The sequence below is a fragment of the Octopus bimaculoides genome, chromosome 10 (assembly GCF_046866305.1).
Source record: "Octopus bimaculoides isolate indiv1 chromosome 10, ASM4686630v1, whole genome shotgun sequence".
Taxonomy (NCBI): Eukaryota; Metazoa; Mollusca; class Cephalopoda; order Octopoda; family Octopodidae; genus Octopus; species Octopus bimaculoides.
The window spans coordinates 48,586,660-48,611,659 of NC_142937.1; the positions used below are offsets into that span (position 1 = coordinate 48,586,660).

Below are 25,000 nucleotides of genomic sequence, written 5' to 3' on the forward strand. Positions count from 1 at the left end.
TACCTTTTAGAGATTTCTAGAAATTTTCACGGAGCACAATTTTAGAAATACTTGTCTAGAGATTTTCCATCCACCCACCTATCCAACCGTGTCATTGGGTAAAGTCCTTAGGTACATCCTCCATAGAGTCCTATCCCAAGCGTGACCAATTGAGATTAAGGATATTATCCAACCATCTCGTTCTTGGTCTACTCCTAGGTCTCTTACTAGTTGGCTTGACTTGAAGAATCCGTCTTGTAGTTTTTTCCTCTCACATTCTAATCACACGTGATTTTATCTTGACAATTAGTTCAAACCCTACGATCGTCGTCTTTACCTTTCAATCACTACGGAGTCTATAAGCCAATATCAGTCTCCATACTTATATTGATTCAATATATGGTTAGTTTGTTAATTGAATACACAAATCATTATTTTGAATGAAAACGTCTTATAATTAGATCTGAACTCGTCTGGGTTCTTAGACGAAGATTAGATTTCGTGTTCAAATTTATTTCTCTCTAGATTTGATCTTCTTAATTTATTATTATTATTATTTTCATATACGCTCAACAGATTAGACTGTTGGAATAGAAAAGAATCCTAACATTGAGTTACAACAAGTAACCTTAGATGGCAAGCCCCCGTCCCCTCTATTGGGTTACTGCAAGTAACCTTAGATGCCAAGAACCCTCCTAAGTATCCTAGCTGTCCCTAATAACATTGTTTTCTGGAACTGTACTAAACTGGGTTTTATGCCTATTTCTTCTATCCATCTGTTCAGATCTTTAGGGATAGTTCCTAATGCACCTATAACTACTGGGATATATTTTACCCGCACTTTTCATAGTCTCTATTTTTTCTATACCTCTCATGTTAATTTTTTCATCATTTGGGACTGTAAAGACAATTATCTAGCACTTTTTATTCTCTTTACCCACTACTACCAAATCAGGCCTTCTAGCTTCTATTATACTGTCAGTCTGAATGTTAAAGTCCCACAACATCTTGTATTTCTTACTTTCTAGTACTTTACTAGGTTCATGTTCATACCATTTATCAGTATGTTCAAATCCTAGCTTTCTACATAGCTCCCAGTGGATTGCTCTCCCTAGATTGTCATGTCTTTTCCTGTATTCTTTCTGTGCCAGCATGCTACATTCACTTACTATATGAATAACGCTTTCCTCTTTTGATTTTCAAAACCTACATTGGGAACCTCCTTTTTTTTTTGTCTACCTTGGCTTTTATCCAATTAGCGCTTAATGCTTGATCTTGTGCAGCTACTAACAAGCTTTCTGTCTCCCTCTTCAGCTTTCCTTTCTGCAACCATAACCATGTATAACTACTATTATTTGTTGCAAGTATCTTTGGAAATCTACCCAACGCCTTCTCCTGCCAGTCAGATAATTTCTGTACTTTTTTCTGGTTTTTAACTTCGTTTGGGTTTTTGGTTTCCTTATGTCTTGCTGTGACTCTAGCAGCTTTTAATAAACTTTCTTCACTATTACCTCCATAGGAGTCTATATCTACTTTTGCTAACTCAACGCAGTCTTCTACTGATATTAATCCTCTTCTGCCGTCCTAAGTAGGTATAATCTTGCTACTCCTGCCCTTGGGTGGAGTCCTCCATTCGTATTGAATTCCTTCCTACTTCTTCTGTCTAGTTTGCTAATTCAGTTTTTGTCCAATCTACAACAGCTGCTTATTATTATTATTATTATTATTATTATTATTATTATTATTATTATTATTATTATTATTATTATTATTATTATTATTCAATCATTTCCATAAATTTCACTGAACCAGTAATAAAGGGGGACTTTGGGAATAAGCACTTCTATATATCGTCACTTCATCTTTTTTCGAAAAATTAGATGTGTGGAAGAAAAATATCAGAATTATAATCTCTTATGTATAAAACACATAGTTCAAAAATAAATTTTTCGGAGGAAAAAAATGAAAAAGTTACGGTTGGTTGCACACTCCAAACGAGGAAGGTGAAGTGTAGTAAAAGAATGAGGGGGGAGGGAAAAATAAATAAAATGAAGAATTTATTAAAATAATTTTGTCATTATTAAGCTGGTGTTTGGAACATAGATTAATATGAAATTTTGATGGAAGGATTTGATTAAGATCTTTTAAAGCAGGAAGTCTGTATCATAGAACCAGAGGCGGTTTCAGGCGGGTTTGTCTCAAAAGGGTTAAAAAGAATAAATAAAAATGAAAGGCACGTACAAAAAAATATAACTCCGGGTATATAGAAAGATGGAATGGTCACGACTGTAATGTTTTTTGATCATAGGTCGTCTCAATTAGGACTGAGCTAAGGCTTGAAGCATGTGATCCTGACAAAAGACTAAATAGGATATTGTGACGTTCATAATTTCATCGAAGTTAGTAGCGACACAAACAAATGGATGGCACTGGGTCCGACAAAAACCAGGAGTTTAGCACTTCTCTGTAAGACATTCGTATTACTCCTTTTAAAATTGCGCGAATTTTGTGTTGATTCTTGATTAATAATAATATAGTTTAACTTAGTTGAATGTACAATAATAATCAAATAGCTGGACCCGTGAAAAATTCACGGAAAACAATAAATGTAAGCATTTGTAAACATTGGACTGGTGCCATGAGAAATGTTTGTATATTATGACCGTCTGCCTTTACGCTCTGAGTTCAAATTCTGCCGAGGTCGACTTTGCCTTTCGTCTTTTCGGGGTCGATAAATTAAGTACCAGATGTGTACTGGGTCGATCTAATAAAAAATTTCCCCACAAAAATTTCAGGCCTAGAAAAGTATATTGTGACAGTTACAGAACATAGAAAGTAATGTAACACCAATGACTATTATAATCCAGCCAAAATATCTGTTACACAAACGTAAACGGAATTACTATTTAACCTTAAAATATATCGTACATATTCAAAGAACCTTCTTGGTTTAGTGGTACGGAATGGTTTTCTGGTATTCTTTTATTCTTTTACTTGTTTCAGGCATTTGACAGTGGCCATGCTGGAGCGCCACCCTTTAGTCGAAGAAATTGACCCCTGGACTTATTCCCTCTAAGCCTAGTGCTTATTGTATCAGTCTCTTCTGCTGAACAGCTAAATTACAGGGAGGCAAACGCACCAATATTGAGAACGAAATAATAAATGGATTTACGAATGAAAGTTTGGTAATTGCGTTTATTTCCACCACGCGACACTTATCATTGCAAACATGTAATAACTAACCTAAACTATACACACACACAAATACATCCATATATATATGTCTCGAGTTCAAGCTGTAATTCAAAGGGGCCAGCTTTGTCATATTCTGTGTGAGGCTGAATCTCCCTGAGAACTACGTTAATGTCATGCATGTCTGTGAGTTAATTTTATCCTCGTGTAGTAATGAAAAGTGAAATTGAGATCCAATATTTGCTGTATCTTTGTATCTATGTATGAACTTTTCTTTGGATTTATGTATCTACTGTCTCTCTCACTTTCTCTCTTTCTTTTTCACTTCCTTTGTGTCCCTCTTCTCTCCTACTTTTGATTAAGCAATGTGTATATGTATCTATGTATCTACTTCTTTTGTGGTGTGATAAACATTTAAAAGCACAAAAGGAACGCCGTCACCACTAACTGTCTCTTTCACTCTCTCTCTCTCTTTCTCTCTCACTTTCTCTTTCTCACTCTCTCTCTCGCTCTCTTACTTCCTCTCTGTCCTCTTCTCTCTCGCTTTGCCACTTCTTTGAAGTAAGTGTGACACACACATCAGGTACGTACAAAAATCAAAAAGTTAGCGTATTAATATTATTGATAACTATACGGGGTGCTGAGAAGCTTACGCGTTATTTTACACTAATACTAATTTTGATTTACTTCAATTTGATTAATTATGTTTAAAATAAGAGATAAACGTTCGTTTTCTGTGAAGTTTTCTTTTACTACACTCTGAGTGCGCACCCCACTGGGTGGATTATTTAAAACAATGTTTATTGTATACAGTAATATAAGTTACTAAATATATGTAGCTGAGGTTTTCAGCAGTTTTGCGTGCATCTATTCGAGCGACCGACCAAACGGAATTTTGTCTAAAGTATATTTAATTTTCAACTAGGTTTGATAACTTTCTTCGTATATATGTGTGTGTGTGTGTGTGTGTGTGTGTGTGTGTGTGTGTGTGTGTGTGCGTGTGCGTGTGTGCGTGTGCGTGTGTATTATTATTATTATTATTATTATTACAGTATTACACCAACACTGGTGAATTTAGCCTCTTCAGATGGGCAAACACAAATGACCAGATGTCGTAATTTATATTTTATATAATGCTTCAGCAAATCGACGTTGAAACAATTGTAGTGATATGCAATAAAACGTGTTGCTCAATCCATTTACTAATATATATATGTGTGTGTGTGTGATATATGTGTATATAGAAATAAACACATACATAAACGCATAAAAGCACACATAAATATGTATATATACATTTATTTGTCTATATATATTTAGCCACACATCCATATATATATACATATATACATACATACATACATACATACGAACACACACACACACAGTGAGAGTGAGAGGGAAAGTGCATGTATCTACTGCTTTCTATATCGGGCAATATATACATACGCTGGAAAGCGTGACATATAACCAAAAGTTAGAGATCTGTATTGAGTCTTACACTCCACTATTGTACCCATAGCAGTAAGACCACGATGTAGGCTAATGTGCGGAGTACAAACCACGTAATAGTATTTATAACAAATGCAGAAAACACAACTGGTATTTTAAGCAGTAAATCAACTGACGAGATTATGCAATTGTTAAGTGAAATTGCATAATCTTATCGATTCACCTGTTTGTTTTCAGCGAAAAGTACAAAGTTTGCTCTAATATATATACCCGTTATGCAAATTACTCATATCATTGACAGTGCGGCGGAATATAGGATGTTAAATAGTACGACAGAGCTTGTACCTTCTATTTACTACCTAGTACTCTATCGCTCAATATCCTGCCACGTCATTCAGGTTGTGAGCAATTTGCACCACGGGAATTAGAGCAAACCTTACACTATTTTGTATTTTAGCTGAGAACACCGACGAGGTAATTTGATAAGATTAGGCAATTTCACCAAACGATCGTGTAATCTTGTCAATAGATTTACTGTAACGTGTGTATGTTTTATAAAGCTTAAAATACCAATTACGGTTTCTGTATTTGTATTTTTATCAGTACACACATAAATACATACATACATACACATCTTTTATCTATTCCTTTATCTTCTACACGTTGGACTGCGGCCATGCTGGAGCACCGCCGTGAAGAATTTTAGTCAAACAAATTGACTCCAGTACTTTTTTGTAAAGCCTGGTACTTATTCTATCGTCTCTTATATCGAACCGCTAACTTTCGAGGACATAAACAAACCAACAGCAGTTGGAAAACAAACCAACACAGATTGTGGAAAGAAAAACAAGACTGGAAAATTTCATCTGGAATCGTTTACTTATAGCATCCTTACACATGTTGCAATGATGAATGTAAAACTGAATTACGCAAGGACAGCTTTACGCAAGAATTACATGAAGTGTAATGTGTATATATATATATATATATATATATATATATATATATATATATATATATATATATATATATATATATATATATATATATATATATATATATATATATATATATATATATATGTATATATATATATATATATATATAAAACAAAGGATGTGTGTGTATGTTTGTGTGTGTGAAGTACGTATACATTTCTACAGTTTTCAACCGATTTTCTCCCTTTTCTTTCTGTTTTATGTATCTTTTCTCTTTCTTTTTCTCACTGCAATACTTCCTCTCTTTAAGACTATGTTTGTTTGTTTGCTTGTTAGTTTGTTTCTTTCTGTCCTATTAGTTTGATATTATATGATAACCATAACTGGGAGCAGTTTTCCAGGCGACTGAGAGCAAATGTCTTCCATCGGACCCACATAGTTACCTGTGTTGTTTTTTCTTTCTGAATGATCTCAGAATCCAGCTAGTCAATCGCCTGGGTACTGTTGCTATCTTATAAGTTGCATATGAAGTGACAAAACGTTACTCCTATGGACTCTCGGATCACAAGCTGGTTGTAACTACGAAATTGCAATACCTTCTAGTCCTATGTATTCTAGTTGTGATTTGTGGGCTGATAACGGAGGGCTCGCACTTTTGTAGCGTTGAAATGCATGCATCTTGAGTAATCAGTCTGAAGAAAACGAACCACCAAATGAAGTTCAATGTGAATTTTGTTATGATGCAACATTTATGGCTGAAAATATACCTAAGCTAGTTAATGATAAAAAAAGAGCCCTTGTCATAATTATTGACTATATTCTCAACAAAAAATAATGAAATATTCTTTCTTAATGCATCAAGAGGAATAGGAAAACATCTTTCTGATAGACTTAATTTTTCCTGATACTTTCAATCGTCTTAGAAAAATTATGTATCCAATAACTGCAGTAAACACAAAAAAATTACTGATTAGGAAAAAAATTCATTTGTAGTAAATATGTAAATTACAACAATATTTTGGGGGAAAGTATTAAAAAAATAATAAAAAGAATCGAGATTAGAATATTCTCTTACGTTATGTATTTGATATTTGCTTGAAAAATTTTTTTTTAAAATCAAGATTAAAATATTCTCTCATTTTATTTGATATTAGCTTCTTTATTTGATTATTTTTGTGAAGTTCAATTCGAACCATCTGAAATACCAAGACACAAGAAATTCCGATGTATATGCGCTTCTTTATTCCAAGTTGTTAGCCACACTTTTGCACCTAGGGATCTTAAATTTTGCATAGGAGCGTACCTTTAAGGATAACGTCATTGATTTTGAGACTTTTTCTGACACTCTCTGTAAAGTTGGGCAATATCAAATACCGCAATGCGCACGCGTGTATCTGTGTGTGAGAGAAAAAAAAGGATAAACACACGCACGTTTCACTGTTTTGGCTCTTTGAACCCCTGCGATTGGTGTTTTGTGCTTCGAGATGTTCAACCTCAACGGAATATCAAGGAATACTTTATTGCATTAAGTTACAGATGCTCCTATATATATATATATATATATATATATATATTGATACGGACCGCCGAAAAGCAAAATAACGTTATGTCCCTATTTCCCGAGCTGGGTTTGAAACCGTATTCTGGTTGTTGAGGACAATGGTATTTCCTTTGTCCTGTCAACAAGCACAGCTATTTATAGCGTAGGTATGTGATCACTGACCCTTTCCGGTCACCGAAAGTTTAGAAAAACAAGTAGGAACTGTACTAAACTGACCCAGCTGTGGGGGGTGTAACATAGCACTGTTGGCTACGGTATTTGTCATAAATACGGTAGGATAGTTTTAGGAATCGCAGTTGGTGTAAGCGGTCAGCCAGTGAAGATGGACAAGCAGTTGGTGTAAGCGCGGTTTGGTGTAAAGGCCAGCAGCCAGTAGAGGAGCCAGATGGAATCGCAGTCGGTGTGACAGCCAGCAGTGAGTGAAGAGAAGCAAGATGAACAGAGAGTCTGACAGAAAGAGGCTAAGAGAGAGAGGCTATTGTCAGAAGGTACCAGTCAGCAGAAATGGATAGAGTCTGAGAGAGAGAGAGGGACAGAGAGATGGAACTGTTGTGGCAGGCAAAAGATTGTAGTAGACTACGTTGGTCACTTCTTGTGGATTGTAGTGGGAGATTTGAATTGGTTACGGTAAATGTTTGTTTAAATATTCTTTAAAGAAAAATGTACTTTGTTGTTACATGTTTTAAAAGAAAAAGAGATTTTGTTAACTGTGATGTTAACTGGCAGAAAAGAAAAAGAACTTTGTTGTTACATGTGGTTCAAGGAAAAGAAAAACAAAGAAGTAAAAGAACTTTTTAATTGACTCTCGATACACGAACTTTGATTGTAAACTTTGATTATGTTAAATGCTTGGAGACTGTTGTTACATGTGCTATTGTTACATGTGCTATTGTTACATGTGCTATTGTTACATGTGCTATTGTTACATGTGCTTGGAAACGCTATTGTTACATGTTATTTCAGAAGCAAGTACTATGTTATGAATTATTGTTATGCTCTGTTTTGTATTGTGATGTAAAGAAAAAAGTTAGTTTCACTACGCAACATATGGTCCGTGTTATTTCTTCTTCCTTGCCTGTTGTCATCGTTACATGCTCCGGCTGGGCTTAGTCGTGGCGAGCATCCCGACTCACTGAGCGTCGACGTTCGCGCGCGCGAGTTTTCTCTTCGTTGAGGTGCTCCGCGCGGGAGTTCGTAACAATATATATATATATATATATATATATATATATATACGGATACGTGTGTATGTGTGTGTATACTCCTTACACACACATAAACCAAATATTAATCTATTATCTGCGATAGCGATACAGTTAAAAATTCTTCGTTGACGATGTATTTATTTATTTATTTTGTGACAACCTACGAAGCTCACTTGAAGGGCTACGAATTGTACATTTGACAGGTTTCCACCCAGTTTCTGTCTCTCAAATTCCACTCACAACGTTTTGATCAACCTCTAGTTATTTCAGAAAACACTTATCTATCTTTTCGCGAGCAACGACCCTTGAGAAAGAGGAAAAGAGGACTTTACAAGTGTGTGTGTGTGTGTGTGTGTGTGTGTGTGTGTGTGTGTGTGTGTGTGTGTGTGTGTGTGTGTGTGTGTGTGTGTTAAACATCTTATTGATATCAAATTGTAAACAATTTTCGGAATCTCTCAAATATAATTTTGATTTGTTTTCCTAAATTCTAAGCAAATCATCTTTAGGACTAGCTAGATGGGTTATAGATATTTTGGTTTGACTGGGTGTTATTACCAATTATTAAAACCAGTCCATTTGAAGCTTTTGAGGAAACCATTTATTTATGCAATACGTACAATAATTACTTGTCGGAGGCTGTATCGCTCATTACTAGTAGTGACTTTCGTATGTTGGTCGAGAATTAGATAACTACATATTCGTGTAGGGCGAGAGGTGAGTGTTAAGAATATCTTGTGTACATGCTTGGAGAAATAAGAATCTTATGTTCATTGTAGACGAGGTGTCTTTTTTCTAACCCGCAGTCGAGCAGGCGACCAAGAATCCTGTTCACCTGGACTTCTCAATCTCTGCTGCGCGTGCATCTCGTTCCTCTACCCTGATTTTCTCGCGCTTTTCTGTTTCTGACCATATTTTGACGGGAAACTTATGAAAATTTCCGTTCGACATCGTACGATCACAGCTGAAATATGATTAGTCAGAATTCAAGGCAAGTCACCTGATGTGCTGTAGCTTATTTCTTGTTACTGAGCTAATGCAGTTTCAAATCTAAGCATGGTTGTGTAGTAAAAAGCTTGCTTCCCTACCACGTGGTTTCGGGTTCAGTGTCACTGCATGCGCCTTGGGCACGTGTCTTCTACTATAACCACGAGTCGACTAAAGCCTTGTAAGTGGATTTGGGAGACGGAAAATGAAAGAAGGCCGTCTTATGTAAGTGTCTACGCGTATATATATATATATATATATATATATATATATATATATCCGTACGTGTCTATATGTACCCTCACTACTTGACAACCGGTGTTGTTTTGTTTACGTCCCCGTAACTTTAGCGGTGGTACAGAAAAAGAGACCGATAGAATAAGTACCAGGCTTTAAAAAATATGTATTGGAGTCGATTTGTTTAACTAAAAGCCTTCAAGGCACTTCTCAGCGTGGCCACAGTTCATTGTGGCTTCAAGAATAATTTAGAATAAAGGCTAACCCGTAAACGGTGGGAAAGAGTTGCATTAATGTGTATGCCAAACGGATAAAAAAAACCGAACGATATCTTTTTTCTTAAGGATAATTTTTATAATTATTTTCATTTCAAATAAATACAAAAACTATTATATATAATTGTTAGTTTCTCGCTCAGTAAAATTTACAATCCCATTATTAAAAAGTGCTGTAAAATATTCGCTTTCTTTTGTTAATGGCTGTATTCCTGTAAAACTTTTGAAACGTCAATTGATAATGTCCTCTGTTATCTAATGAACCATCAATTGATAAAGTCCTCTGTTATCTAATGAACCATCAATTGATAATGTCCTCTGTTATCTAATGAACCATCAATTGATAAAGTCCTCTGTTATCTAATGAACCATCAATTGATAATGTCCTCTGTTATCTAATGAACCATCAATTGATAATGTCCTCTGTTATCTAATGAACCATCAATTGATAAAGTCCTCTGTTATCTAATGAACCATCAATTGATAATATCCTCTGTTATCTAATGAACCATCAATTGATGATGTCTTCTGTTATCTAATGAACCGTCAATTGATGATGTCCTCTGTTATCTAATGAACCATCAATTGATGATGTCCTCTGTTATCTAATGAACCATCAATTGATGATGTCCTCTGTTATCTAATGAACCATCAATTGATGATGTCCTCTGTTATCTAATGAACCATCAATTGATGATGTCCTCTGTTATCTAATGAACCATCAATTGATGATGTCCTCTGTTATCTAATGAACCATCAATTGATGATGTCCTCTGTTATCTAATGAACCATCAATTGATGATGTCCTCTGTTATCTAATGAACCATCAATTGATGATGTCCTCTGTTATCTAATGAACCATCAATTGATGATGTCCTCTGTTATCTAATGAACCATCAATTGATGATGTCCTCTGTTATCTAATGAACCATCAATTGATGATGTCCTCTGTTATCTAATGAACCATCAATTGATGATGTCCTCTGTTATCTAATGAACCATCAATTGATGATGTCCTCTGTTATCTAATGAACCATCAATTGATGATGTCCTCTGTTATCTAATGAACCATCAATTGATGATGTCCTCTGTTATCTCATGAACCATCAATTGACGATGTCCTCTGTTATCTAATGAACCATCAATTGATGATGTCCGTCGTTTAAGGGTTAACGCGGACAGTAGCGCTCTCTCTTGGAAGTGTGAGTTCACAAGGGTGCAGAAAATGAAAGAACAAACCACTGATATTTTGACTCTACCAGATGCGATTCTCCCTAACTGTTAAAAGTCGTAAAAAGAAATCATTTGTTAATACGAGTTACATAGCTGCAAATTTATATGGCGACATGAACTGAAAGTTACGTTTCAACCTGGAATCAAAACTTTAAAATTACATACCACTACCATTGAAGGACATACTGGAAGATATTATCTTTTCGGATTCAGTGCGTTAGTAGATTACTCTTTGTCATAAAATAGGTTGATTTAATGTTCTTCGAGCAAAAACTGCTCGTATGGTTAATTATTTTTTTCGTGCCCATGATGTTTGACGATGCCCAGCTTGTTGCTTTGGTAGAATTAGCAATTAAATGGAATTTGTCGGGCTTTATTTTTTTCGAAACTATTAACTTCTACTTCGAAAATAGGTGTTTCATGACAGTCCAGTGTAAGTTTTAAAGATCACATTTGGAATATACATTTTAGCTTTTGTAGAGACGATGAACAGTCAAAAGGGGGGGGGGGAGATTGGAAACTGGAATGAGAAATGGAGAGACCAAATAACTATATTTCGGTTTAATTTGAAGATAGAGAAATAGAAAATACGTCATAGAATGTGGATTAGAGCAGCGTTTAACATGGAACAGGGGATGAGCTGTAAGAATTGAAAAGAGGTCGGATAAACTGTCATGTTTAATAAAAAATTAATATGGCTTTAAGCTTTTAAACCTGTCCAACACTGTGGTGAAGAAAGAATACAAACTTACAAACTATGGCTGTAACCTATGCTATCTTGTTAATAAAAATAGGTAGAAACAAAAATCACTAATTAAAAAAAAATTTTTGTCAATTTAACGTTGGGTTTATTTGTAGCCAGGACAGATAAATACAGCAGAGAGAGAATCAGAAACGAGAGATAGCATTATATTCAGGTTCTATTGTTTAAAACTTGTTTTTGATTATCACATTCTTATTGAATGGAGTTTGTAGCTATATTTTGACACGATCAATATGTAGTAGTGATTGATATTCAATATTTAACGATTATTAAATAAAAGAAGCTATCTAGACTTTTCCTATAATATTGAGAGCGCATTCTGTTACTCTGCCTGTACTTAGTGAACGTGTTCATCTTACTGAGTAAGAAGCAGTAAGCTCGAGTCTCGCTTACAAAACTTCGCTTTTACTCACTTATTTAATATTTCTTTCTACTATAGGAATAAAGCCTTAAATTTGGTGGGAGGGGCACATCGACCCTACTGCTCATTTTACTGACTTCGAAAGGGATGAAAGGCAAGTTGACCTTTGCGGAATTAGAACTCAAAATATAAAACCGGAAGAAATGTCGTTAAGCATTTTTGTTCGGCGTGCTAACGATTCTTATTTCTTTATTGCCCACAAGGGGCTACACACATAGGGGATATCTCTCAAATCCACCACAGGTGGCAACTCTTTAAATTCCACCTCCACTCCTGGTGGGTCAATGCTATCTCCACACATCTCTGTAGTTTTCCTCTTCAATCAATATTGCCTTCATATCCTCAGCGTAGACGTATGAAGGCACCTTCACTCTTCCTATTGAATGAAACTTGATTATCTTTTTCTCTGTTTCAACATTTTTTGGGTACGTCACACTCCATCTCCTCCTCGTATCTTCTTTCTTTTCTCTTGGACTTTTAGTTCTCTCTTTTCTTCCTCCATAAATAGTCTCTCCATCTCACCTTCATACAGTTGGGTTTCCGACTCTTTCTCCACTGGTAACTCCACTTTCTTTTTTCTTTCTTTTTCCTTCCTACTGCCCTCCTTCACAGTTTCTTTTCTTACCTCTTCTCTCTCCTTTTTCTGCTTCTCTGGCGGAGAACTCATTCCTCCGTTCCTCCTTCTTTTCTTTTTAACCATAGTGAATCCATTCTCCGTTTCTTTTTCTGTTGCCTTGTTCTGTACTACCTGGTCCACACTCTCATGTCTCTCCTCCTGTTCTGTTTGTGGCTTTCTTTGGGTGCACCATGCCTTCATGTGGCCTACCCTCCACAATAACTCTCAGTCTCACATCTTCTGGCAGCACAATCTCATCCACCACACTATTCAAGTCCTCCGTTGTTGCCTGAATCGTTAATTCGATACCATATCCCCAATAGTTCACCTTCTGGGTCCTTCTAGCCTTCAGAATCTTCCCGTCTTTCATATTATACGTTATGGCTGTCATCAGCCATTCTTCTTTCAGTTCGGGTGGCACCTTACCCACTCGCACCTTGGCCACACGTTTGCCGCAGTACGAAGGCAAGAGCACCCATTCCTCTGTCCTTATTGCCTCTGTGGAGTGCTTTATTGCTTCCTCCTCCGTTGTGAAGCGCACCTCCACAGTGGCGTATCTTCTCCTTCTCGTAATGTATGTTGTGAATCTTTTTATGTTCTTAACACTTTCCTCTATGGCCTCTATTGGTGCAATCTCTATCTTTCTCGTGGCTGCCTTCGTGGTTTTAAATATAACCGTTCTTTTTGTCACGTTGGCCGATAGCTCTTCAGGCGGTGTTAGCTTTAAAGTGTTTCCTTCCTTTGTGATTAATTTCTCACTCTCCTTCATCTTTCTAGGCTCCACTTTTATCTCGCGGGCCTGCCTCCGGTGCCTTCTCCATTTTCCCACAATGGGAAACAAAACAACAAAGCAGCAACGGCAACAATTCAAACAACAATTCAATCAACAATGGCAACAATTCGATAAACACTTTAACATAAACTCACGTAATAACTTCACAGAGACGGGATACCGCTAAGCATTTCGCCCGGCGTGCTAACGTTTCTGCCGTCTTTCAACCTCCACTATTTATAAGGATTTGGTCGGCTCGACGCTATAGTACATAGGTTCTCAAAGTGAGCGCTACCCCCACCACTCCCCGAGGGCGTTGAGACCGTCCAGGTCGGCGCTGGTGCCTAAGGAGGCGGTGGGGGTGGTAGAGAAAAAGGAGGCGTTGGGAGGAAGGCAGTGAATTGGGGGACGCTATGAATTTATTATAATATTATTATAGTATTGTATACAAATTACATAATAAATTTAATATCAAATGATTCATGGTATATATAAATTAGAAAAATATAAAACATTTATTTATATATAAAATAGGGGTGGTGGCGCTGACGGTATTATGTGGCCATGAGCCGGGCAGTGGCTCAAAAAGTTTGAGAACCCCTGCCATAGTAGAAGGCACATGCCCAAGGTAGCATGCAGTATTTTTCGTAGAAAAAAAAAAAAAAACTACACAACTTAAAACTTGCTAATGACTCGTCGTAGTGTAGATATCCTTTACCATTTACTTGTTACAGTCATTAGACTGCGGTCATGCTTGGCTACCGCCTTGACAACATTTTAATCGAATGAATCGACTCCAATACTTATTTTTCTTTAAAGACTGGTACTTATTCTATCGGTCTCTTTTGCCGAACAGCTAAGTTACGGGGACATAAAAACACTAACATCTGTTGTCAAGCAGTGAAGGTGAACAAACACACACGCATGTATATATATAGATATATATATATATATATGACAGGCTTCTTTCAGTTTCCATCTACCAAATCCACTCACAAAGCTTAGGTCAGCCCGTGGCTATAATAGAAGACACTTGCCCAAGGTATCACGCAGTGGGACTGAAGCCGGAATCATGTGGTTGGGAAGCAAAGCTTCTTTCCACACAGCTACCTCTTGCGATATTCTTACCTCTTCTGAGACACATGTTCAATTTTCAACCACAATTATTTTCTTTATTTCTTTAATCACTTTTGGAATTGTAATGCACTTTATTTATTGCTCTTATTTCGTCCCGTTCCCTGAAGTTTAATAAAAGTGACCACTCGTTGATGAATACTTCTAACTACGATAGGTCAGACAATTTACTAAATTTATTATTCTACAGTGCTTAGAGTAAATAGATATTTACCCTTTTATATATATATATATATATGTGTGTGTGTGTGTGTGTGTGTGTGTGTGTGTGTGTGTGTGTGTGAGTGTATCACACTTTGACATCCTCTCTCACTATTGAATGACACTTCTACTATTCCTCGTGCTAGGGTAAGAGTAATAGTAGTATTGATGGTGGCGGTGGGAGTAATAATAAGAGAGAGAGAAAGAGTGGATATGTGAGAGGAAGAGGGAGATGATGTACAACTTTGTTTAACCATGTCTCTTTGACAGAAATTACTGTGGCCAACATACTGAACACTATCATTTTTTTTTTTGCTTTCTATAATACATAATCAGGGTGGCCCAAAACTAGGTTTACAGTTATTCAGCTATCTCTTTCGAATTCATATATTAACAGTTTAGATCTTAATTATAAAGATATATGAACCCATTAATCTATGCTAATTTAGTTAATTGTAAGATAGAAATTTAAATGTAATAAAATGTTTTAAAAGAGATTTAAAGTACCTACGTGATAACTGTAAACTTACTTTTGGGCCACCCTGTATATATATTTATACATACACATATATATATATAAAATATAATACACTTTAATTGACATAAAGTATCCCCAAAATAAACATATCTAATATAATAAATGTGAATGTCAGTGTGTCACACTTCCTCAACTGTAATAAATCCCTTCTACTCAAAACCTAACGGCGGACGAAATACCGCTAAGCACTGCGCCCGGCGGCTAACGATTCTGCCAGTTCGCCGCCTTAATATGATATAATAATATAAAATAATAAATGTGAATGTCAGTGTGTCACACTTTTTCAACTTTACTCCTCGAGGTCGTAGCCTAACATATCATGCCATTTTGGAATCAGGATGACTCCATGAGTAAATTAAAAACATTCCGGGCCGAATCCAGACCTACAATCCTGAAATTTTGGATTCCCAAGTTTTCATTAGATTGTTTTCGGCAATATTTTTACGTGACTTTTTGCGACAAATTTTTTTGTACGATAACAATTTTTATAATCTAAAGGCCAACTCTGTGAGTAAATTAAAAACATCCCGGGCCGAATCCGGACCTGCAATCCTGAAATTTTGGATTCCTATGTTTTCATTACTGCAATTGTTTTCGGCGATTTTTTTTACATGATTTTTTTAGTGACGAATATGATCATCATTGGGATATGACTCTGGAGGAAGCAATTGCAACATATTCTTCAAAACAAGTCAGAGATCTGTTTGCAGATCTTCCTATTCGAGGCCAGTTGCTTAAAAGCTATATGCTAGCTAAAAGGCCGCCCGATAGTATATATATATATATACTCTAAGAAATGGGGTAGTGTTTAAGTAACATTAAAGAAAATTTCAAGTTTAAAAATTATTATAAATTTGCACTATTCGTGTTTCCGTATACAAGAGAATTATTCTCAAAAATATTTTTGAAATGCCTTCTTAGTTGCTGGCACAGATGTATAGTTAAGAAGTTTGCCTTACGACTACGTTGTTTCGGGATAAGTCCCACTACACTGTTCCTTAGGCAAGTGTCCTTTTACTATAGCGTCGGACCGGCCAATGATTTGTGAGTGAATCTTGTAGGCAAAAGCTGTACAGAAGCCCGTCGTATACATAGAGTTCTCTTACTTCGAAGGTTCGGTAACTAGAGACCAACAATATTAGATTTGAATTTGATCGACTTAGCTCTTCAAGAAGGGAGCCGGAACTGACGCGGCCTACTAACGCGAAAATTTTCACACATGCGCAGAGTATACACCCAGAGTATTTTGCCCGCGCGGCATTAGTTTTGAAGGGAAATAATAAGTTGAATACTGACAACCGGTGTTGGTGTCTTTACGTCCCGTACATTAGCAGTCCGGCAAAAAGAATCCGGTGGAATAAATACCAGGTTTAAAAAAGACAAGTACTGGGGGCGATTTGTTCGAATAAGCCCCAGCATGACCACAATCTAGTGACTGAAACAAGTAAAAGATAACAGATACTCTTCAAAACAATGTGTTCTAGATCTAGCACTTATCCTCGTCAAACCCTTCAGCCTTTTTCTGCCTCGAGGATATAACCTAACCTATATTGAAACTCGCAACGATGTGTCATATTCACAATAAAACAAATTTAATTTTGCCAACACCTAACCTACCACCTCGCTAGCCCCTCACCCAATACCTGAAATGTGTACATACATTTGTAAACAGTTATATTTCACCACCTTAAATCCTTTTCTCTTAATGACAGCTACTACTGTTTTAGTCGTGGACTCTCCTATTGTAGACAACAGTCGAGGGTTCTACAATTACTTGCTGAACAATTTGAACAGATGACTTTTTTATAGTGATCAGATGTTTGTGCCTGCGCATTAACTCACTCCCTCCATCAAATTGATATTACCTATACGGGTACGTCGGGTATCACACGTCAGATGTCTCGTGCGGTCCGCTTCTTGAAAAAGGTTGTCCATGCCTAGGGCCTAAAGAGATGTTTCGTTGCTACTTTTTGTAGGTCGGACGGCCATATGGAAGCTTTTCACTAGCTTCACTTTATTTTTTTTTTGTTTTTTTTTTAAATTTCTATTTGATAGTTTAATGTGGCAAACGCCGAAACGCAAGTGATTACACCACAGTAGGTATTTACTGTTTTGAAGTCAATATGGCTGGGCACCTATTAGTGGAAACGAGAGATCAAATAATTGACTATGGCAAATTGGGTTTGAATTGAACGTTTATGATTTGCAATAGTTTAAAGTGAATCTAATATTGATTTCTAAAGTAAACACGACCTCAAACATGGGAATGGATATAGTTCATTAAATCGATCCTATGTACTTGACTGGTACTTTATTTTATCGACCTCAGAACGATGAAAGTTAAAGTTACCTCGGCAGAATTTAAATTCAAAATGTAAAGAGCTTGAACTAAATAGTGCAAATCCTTAAAGATAAATTGATATTGTTTCAACATTTTTGGCAGGTAATTTGCAGGATTGGTAGAGCGAAGGTCACAAAACGTCTTGGGTATTTAGTTCGAGGCTGTGGTGGTGGGTGAGAAGCTACCGAGGTCGAGTTAATGAACTCCACCCTCTTACAAAGCGTATGGACTGACGTCAATGTTAAGAAACCGACATTAAGCATTTTGTAGGTGTGCTTTCTTTCTTCTTTTTCTTATTAATATTCATTGACATTTTTGTTTTACATATTTTCAACGATAACTTTGTTTTTGATAGATGTGCATAACCGCTCACATGAAACGATACAACAATATTATACAGCTGTACATTAATTTACCACAAATATCTAGGTGTGTTCAACAGCGTATTGTATTTAATTGCGTCGTTTTTAAACTACTCTTTTACGTTTGTGTGTAGTTCCTTCATTTGCGGTTCGACGACTTTGTATCGCTCCGCTTTTAAAATCTCGTGCATATGTTATTCTTGAATGGTTGTCTCTCACATCGAATAGCCACCAACGTCCCACAGGCACACCTTTTAATGGTTACACAGTTTCGTTACTAACTCTTAGGATGCATGTGGTATTTTTCACGAAATTTTGTAAGTAGTTCTATCTTATCCCTTCAAAACATTTTAAAATAATGATTTAATTTGCTCAAAAATGCTTCTATTTCCTGACATTATTCGACGAAAACTCTGTAATTTAGCGAATCAAGAAATAAACAGTTCAAGCCTTCAGACAGAAGCGTCAATACATAATAGCCATCCATAAAATTCTCTTTTATCAGTCGTATGATCAAATATTTTTCGAATTTCTTTTATCACGAAAGTTAACGCTGAGTAAAGCTTGTTGCAACTGCATCTTTACGTTAATCAATGCATTCTGTATCTCCAGAGACCAGTTTCAGATTACAACAGTGCATATGCGATAAGGTTACCACTTAAAATCAAAACAACGTTTTCCCTTGATTATCGGACATTTTTCTTAGAGATAGTGTGCGGTGGAGCTCTCTTTTCAGCATAACGTTAGTTTAGCAAGAGAGGCAAATACATTTGTGTGTGAGTATCCAATAATATGGCTTCATATTTTTTTTCTTGGATCTAATTACAATCTAAGATCCATTAATGAATACTCCTTGCTTTTAATACTATCTTTACAAATGGATGAATCGTTTTTCTTTCTAAGTTGTAAAATGTTTGCTGGCAGAATCGTTAGCACGCCGAGCAAATTGCTTATTGGCATTTCGTCCGTCTATACATTCTGAATTCAAATTCCGCCAAGATCAACATTGCCTTTCAACCTTTCTGGGTCGATAAAATAAGCACCAGTCGGGCTCTGGAGTCGATGTAATCGACTTACCCTTCCCCAAAAGTGCTGGCCTTGTGCCAAAATTTGAAATCAGTGTTGAAATTCACCGATAGTCGAATTTTCTAGGCATTCTTTCGGTTTTCGATCATCAGCTGAAAGTGGAAATATTTACTATTCAGCATGTCCAAATGCACCCCCTCCTCCAAATTTCCTTGGATTTCCTTTTTTTTTTTTGAAAAACGGAAATTCGAATTGCCTCTTGCCGCTCCTTCAGTTTTCCCCCTCACTATCCCTACTTTTATTTCGTTTTTGGCATACCTACACAAGTATGTTTGTCAGATTTTGTTTCCTCATATCTTTCACAAAAATGAATATTTTTTTAATGAAATTTTCTACACATACCTTTTGAATAGTGTAGATTCTGATTACATCAGAATGTGTTGGGAAAATTTTTTCCGGAGAGAAGGAGACAATTATCATGAGTCGACTTTGTTTCCTCATAACTTTCAGAAAAATAGGTATTCTTTAATTGTTTTACAAATACTTTTCATGTGATTTTTAACAAAATTTTAATGTAGAAAAAAAAAAAAAAGGTGGGTGTGTACATGTACATATTAACAAGCATCACATAATTTTTTCAAAATTTCAAGTTTTTATGTTTTTATATATATATATGTGGTGTGTTTCAATATGTATGTGTCTGCACTCACCATTTTTCTTTTATATATATATATTAAATTCTGATATAATTGTAATCTATACCATCTAAAGAGTATTTGTAAAAAATTTCACTAAAAAGTATACATTTTTCTGAAAGTTATGAAGAAACAAAGTTGGGTTGGAGGGCACACGTATGTGGGTATGCCCAAATTTCCACTTGAATCTTGTGATTTCCTTGCTGGCATGGATTAGACGGTTTGACTGGAACTTGTGAGCTGGAGAGCTGTACCAGGCTACAGTCTGATTTGGCTTGTTTTCCATGGCTAGATGCCTTTCCTAACACCAACCACCCCAAGAGTGGATGCCTTTTATGAGTTACCTGAAAACTGCAAATCTGAATTTTTTTTTTTTTTGCATACTAGATAATTTCCAATTCTATTATATTGAAATGCCAACTCTGTATTTAATGTATATAAAGTGAGAAAATTTTCATGTTTCCAATACATTATATTTTTTTTAGTAATTATTTCTTTTTAAACCCTGCAAAACAAATTTTTCTTACTCAAATTTTTCTTTAGAAAATAAATTGCTTTATCATTTAAATATAGCTGTGGTAATTTATTATTAATGCAATGTAGTAGTTGGCTAGTGCTACACATGTTCAGTTATGGCATTTATTAAAATATTTTAGAATGCGTCTGAAGAGCATATTCTACATTGTAATAACTTATTTGCATATTCCTCTATTAAAGTATTTAATTAAAATGGTTTTCATTTAGTGTCACACCTACACAAGTGTCACCCCCCCCCCCCAACACTGACTTTGTTTCTTCATAACTTTCAGAAAAATGGGAAACTTTCTACAAGTACCTTTCAGATGGTGTAGATTACAATTGTATCAGAATTTAAAGTAAAAAAAAAGAAAAATTGGTGGACACATGCACATAGATATTGATGCATATTACTTATATAGCTGCAAAATGAAACTTAGGATCTTTTTTAAAACGGGGGCCACATTTTTCATTAATGTTTTACGTAGTGTTTTTGGTACCGAAAAACTTTCAAACTTCGTATACTTATCTATTTTGTGTTATAGAACAGAAAAATATTTTTGTATTCGAATTTATTTCATGTAAAAAATTGTCTTATTTCGATAATTTCAACCAATCACTGACGTCCACTCAGCCGATATACATTAAGTGCCGACTACATAAACAAACGATTCTTCGTTTTATTTGCTTTTTTCATTTTAAATTTGCTTTAACCCTAACCCTAAGCCTAAGCCTAACCCTAACTCTAACCCTAGGGTTAGGGTTAGGGTTAGAGTTAGGGTTAGGGTTAATTGTTTCAGAATCATTTGTTTATGTAGTCGGCACTTAATGTATATCGGCTGAATGGACGTCAGTGATTGGTTGAAATTACAGAAATACGACAACTTTAACATGGAATAATTTATGGATTTCTTTTTTTTTTAAGAAGACTAAGAGAAAAAGATGTTTTATATGACACATTCTACCAGTGTTCCAAGTTTCAAAGTGTTTCGTTAATGAAAAATGTGGCCCCCGTTTTAAAAAAGATCCGAAACTTGATATTTTGAAAAGATCATGTGAGGTGTATCAGTATATATTTGTGCATCCACCAGATTTTTTTTTTTTCACATTAACATCTGATCTAATTGTAATTTATATCATCTGAAAGATATTTGTAGAAAATTTCATTAAAAACATATCCATTTTTCTGAAAGTTGTGAAGAAACAAAGTTGACTGATAGGAATTATTCAAAACTCCTCTCCCTACCTCTGAAAATCTTTTCACAAATATTCTGGGATAATTGGAATCTATACCATCTGAAATGTACATGTAGAAAATTTCATTACAAAACATCCATTTTTCTGAAGGTTATGATGAAACAAAGCTGGTGGGGCACACTTATATAGGTAGGCCCACTTAGTTTTAACCTATATTGTAAAATATCAGTGGTGAAAAACCTTTTAAGGGAAATTCATCTCACAGCAATGTTTATTCATCTGGATGATTGAAAAAATTTGTCAATGTAACTAAATATAATTGAGAGTATAGATGAAAACAAAATTGGAGATAAAACTGTATGTCATGAAGAGTTTTAGGGAAAATGGTAGCATTTTGATCCTTGTACATATAATATGGAAGACAAAAGGAAACAAACTATACAAATCGTAAACAAATAATTGTTGATAAACAAAAATTGTCAGTAATCAATAATAAAATCTTCTAAATGCATCTGATTTATTTTATTTTCACGCTTTTATTTTTTTAGTTTAAAAACAAGTTTTTATAGTAGAAGATTGGGAGAAAAAAATTAAACAAAATCACTTTTGTTATACAACAGGAGTACATTCACATACACATAAAAAGCACCTAGTCCACTCTGGAAGGTCGTTAGTGTTAGGAAGGGAATCTAGTTGTAAAAACCATGCCAAAATAGATATTAGAGCAATGGTTCCCAACCTTTTCACTACCAAGGACTCCTTTTATACATCAATCATGGGTAAACTGTGGTCTGTGGGACTTTCTGAATGGTATGCCATTGACAAATTATCTTATATTGTTTTAGCAGTGTAGCCTGCCTGATGATGAACCATGCCTTATGTGGTCTACTTTTTGAAAATGATTACCTGTACCTTGGCATAAATACTGAAAATTTTGGATCTTCCTTTTACTTCATTCAGTATTGTTGGCAGAGTTTGTTCTCCTTTGTTGTAATATTATATAGAAAACTCAAAAGATCACATTTTAGCATTTTATCTCATTTTAATCTAGTTCACTAAGTCATTTACTAAATGGAGCCACAATATTTACATTTCCCGGGCTAGTTTCTAAAATTTGTTCTTTAAACATATTACCCAACAGTGATTTAGTAATTTAGATTTTTTATTTTTGTCTTTTTTCTACAAGTTGTTACTCACTGCCTACTGACCTAAATGCAACAAATTTGGAAATTATTTCTATCTTCTTTCTGTCCTTTTGTATATATTGCAATATAAAATAGTTATTTAAACTTACCCGCCTACAAAAGAATGTTTACAATTTAGCTTTGTTACCTGCAAGACATTAAATCTGAATAGTTTAACTTTACTTTGTATGGATTGACAGACACTAAAGTTGAAAAAGAAATTTAGTCATACTCTTGACATTTTTTCATATATTATAGGTGGGCCTGTGCATTATTTCCACCATGAAAAGAACTTGAAACTACTGCTGCAGTCTAATAAATACACATTTTTCTTTGTTATCAAACTCTGTGTGGGCAGTTATAGATTGCTAGGTCAGTAAGACCAGTACTGAATTGTGTTTTCTAAGATATTTTAATTGTAATAGCCTGTCATTAAAATACAACACTTAACTGATGTTCCTGTTTATAACTGCTAGAAGAATAGGAGCCATATTTATAAACATTTTTCTGACATCCAATATGTGTGTCATTATTTTTCAGTAAACACCAATATCCCTTGTTACCGTTCTATTATAATTCCATTTACATCTAAGATACATTATAGGAAATATTAAATCCAACTTAATACTTCATTGGTATTTGATCTTGGTGGGATTTGAACATAGAAAGGGTCATAAATAAATTCTATCCATTGTTCTAATGATTTTGCTAATCACTACTCTGTTATGCTGCTGTTTGAAAACATTATGTGTAAGCATATATAAACGAAATTATGGCATATATTCTTATAGTCATCTACTATAGTCATTAAATAGTGGTTATGTTGAGGAACCACTTTGTTTTTATTTTGGTGGGAGTATTAATCCTATTGACTCTAGTACTTATTTCAGTCTAGGAATTTATTTTATTGGTCTCTTTTTATTGAAATGTTAAGCTGTTTTTTTTTGACAAAAATGGAGGCAACTCAATGCACTAGTTTACATTAGTACACATATACATCCAGCTGTGTCATCAAGAAGTTTGCTTCCCAACCATGTGGTTCATCCAGTCTACTCTGTAAAGGGGTTGGCATTAGGAAGGGCATCTAGCTATAAAAACCATACCAAAGTAGACCTTGTTAGTGCTACATAAAAAGCTCCTAGTCCACTCTGGAAAGTCGTTAGTGTTAGGAAGGGAATCTAGTTGAAAAACCAGGCCAAAGTAGACATTAGAGCAGTAGTTCCCAACCTTTTCACTACCAAAGACGCCTTTTATTTAAATGAGTTTTCCCATAGACCCCAGGATATTGAAAGGTCTGTCAGCTTACCATGTTCATGGACCCCCAGTACTACCTTTGTGGACCACCAGGAGTCCATGGACCGCAGATTGGGAACCACTGCTTTAGAGCTTCGCACAAACCTCTGGCTCACTAACTCCTGTCAAATTGTCCAACTCATGTCAGAATGAAAGACAGACATTAAATGATGGTTTCATATATATATGTGTATATATATATATATATATATATATATATATATATATATAGATAGATATAGATATATATTTATTTATAAATGGGAGTAAGAGGTATGCGCATTAATATGTAAATAGGAAAAAAGAACAGGAGTATTAGTCAAGTGTCTTATTTAAACATTTGTTTAAATATCCATAAATTTAAATATATTTGTACTATTTATTTGCATAAGGATTAAAGGCATTGGCACCATTCATAGAATAAAGACTAGAGTTCAAATGTATTCCAAGTAAATTTACATATAGGTGTAGGTATAAGTCCACATACATGTATACATGCATTCACGATATGTTTCTTTCAGTTTCTGTCTACCAATAAGTCAATACTGTGATCTACTGTTAAATCACCTGTTAAGGTTATCTCTACAGATTTGCTATAGAAATTATAACCAGCACTGATTTTTATTAAGTTTCATATCTGAGTACATCTAATGTAAATAACAATGAGATTGCAGATGAAAAATGAGTAATGGGTGTTTACACTTACTACCCATTTTTCATCAGTGCTGGCTATAATTTCTAGAGAAAATCTGTAGAAATAACCTTTACAAGTGACCTATCAATGAAATATCTCATCTTGATAAATAAAAAACTAAATTATTTTTAATGAGGTTAGCCTCTCCACCCTATTTATATTTACACATACACATGCATATCTTTCTTATT

The 25,000-nt window shown here is 35.1% G+C and overlaps 1 protein-coding gene and 1 long non-coding RNA gene across 8 annotated transcripts in view; one reads left to right on the forward strand and one right to left on the reverse strand.

Annotated features, from left to right (window-relative positions):
- LOC128248900 (uncharacterized) overlaps positions 1–25,000 on the reverse strand; it is a 105,354-nt gene that overhangs the window by 61,174 nt on the left and 19,180 nt on the right. The gene's annotated exons all lie outside the window — the stretch shown is intronic.
- Positions 1–25,000, forward strand: part of LOC106879475 (uncharacterized) — a 419,118-nt gene that overhangs the window by 1,946 nt on the left and 392,172 nt on the right. For 2 of the 7 annotated variants that reach the window (XM_089358607.1, XM_089358608.1), the window contains exon 1: positions 18,196–18,521. The exons of 3 other annotated variants lie outside the window; for them this stretch is intronic. The gene's annotated coding sequence lies outside the window, so the exon portion shown is untranslated. Of the gene's footprint in view, positions 1–18,154; positions 18,522–25,000 lie in introns of those variants that run through there. 2 more of the 7 variants (XM_089358604.1, XM_089358609.1) reach the window with 2 other exon arrangements.